Source organism: Erythranthe guttata, chromosome 14, assembly GCF_056151865.1.
Source record: "Erythranthe guttata isolate IM_541 chromosome 14, IM_541, whole genome shotgun sequence".
Taxonomy (NCBI): Eukaryota; Viridiplantae; Streptophyta; class Magnoliopsida; order Lamiales; family Phrymaceae; genus Erythranthe; species Erythranthe guttata.
The window spans coordinates 6131484-6133195 of NC_142546.1; positions in this window are offsets into that span (position 1 = coordinate 6131484).

The following is a 1712-nucleotide window of genomic DNA, read 5'->3' on the forward strand; positions in this document are numbered from 1 at the left end:
GCTCAAAACTAATCTTTTTATTTATCTCTAATTGGCCTTTCTCGTTCCACACTTCACATGCCAAAATGCTTACACGTATATACTTAACAATAGAAATTTCTAGACTAGAAGAAGACAAATGGACACATGCTAGATACATTTGACTGTTATTACTCCTTGATGTGTTATTCGAAGAGTCTAGTGCATTACTTTCCAACAAAGAGGTGTTGCATTGGGTGGGGCGGAGACGATGCCTATAACACCAACAATAGGCTGCCGATTTGGGGAGATTTTTGCTTGAATTGAGCATGATGAGTTGGTGGTGGGGTGGGTGTAGCGAGTGTTGTTGTTGAAGAAGATAACTTTTTTTATTTTTTATTTTTTATTGTTTTTAATTTATTATATATACTTTTGCATTATGTTTGTTAAAAAAAAATAACTATTTTGTTCTTTTTATTTTACAATATGTTTTATTTTTAAATAATTTTTTTAATATATTTTTATCTTTAATAATTACTAAAACAAAGGGTGATGTAGCATACTTTTTATAAGGGTAATATAGTTATTTCATTACAGTCATCAATTCTTTTCGGATAGGAGGTGGTGTGCTAAATAAAATCCATCATAGAAGGGTAAATACTAATTGTTTTAACATAGGAGCTTATCCGACAATTAAACTTTTCACCGGAAGTGTATGCAATTAACTCCTTTGTTAGTATGAAAGTGAGGGGTCCCACTGATTGGGAATTTAAAATTGATCGTATTTCTATTAAGAAAAATATATAATGGGTTATATCAAAAAACATTGAAATAAAGAACCAATTTCATATGGGATAATTTTTTTTTTAAATGCAATGAACATTGCAATTTCAACTTCAATTATAGATATTTACGTGAATGCAATTGCAAATTGTGTTAGTCACTGTAAACTTCCAATTTGATGGCATGGTTTCAAATAATATGAATATGAACGGTTAGATGAACTACAAAATGTAATCACAAAGTTGAATTATCATGACATAATGGATATTAATTATTTTTTGAACAAGATGTTGACTGCAATAGTAGATAGTTGTGAGCAAAATCGATTTTTTTCTTTTCTTTTTTCTTTTTTTATGAAATTAAAGATGATACTTCAACTATAGAGTTTCCTTATAAAAAGAAAGACTTATATTAGGCATGCGTAGTCAAATTGGGAGAAAAGTACCCTCTACACAGTCATCAACAGGAGATGAAGCTAAAACATGAGCAAGTTGGTTCCCTTGTCTTTTAATAAACGAAAAAGTACAAGAAGAAATGAAACGAGCTATCGAAAGACCATTGACCACGGAATATAATTTCAAAATGCTTCAAAAGAGACATACGCAATCACATATTTGATCCATTTTATAAAAATATGAAATAATTTTAGTTTGGAAAATTTTCAAAAGAATAGTTGGGTAAAACTTTTTGAAACACCGAAAGGATTTGATACAACGTTGTCACTGCCCAATCTTTCATCCATGACCACAAGTTAATTTAAAAAAAAAAAAAAACAAGGAAAAAAAACCTAACTTAAATAAAATTGAACAAATTTATTGTCTTAGCTTATAAATTTAATTTCTCTTTTTGTTAATCCAAAGATTGCGAAATCCTAATATATCACTCTGATATGTCTAATTGGGCCAACCCAATGAGCCTACAATTTTTATCTATTGTGTCACGAGTTCAATATTGAAGATCACTACAATCGA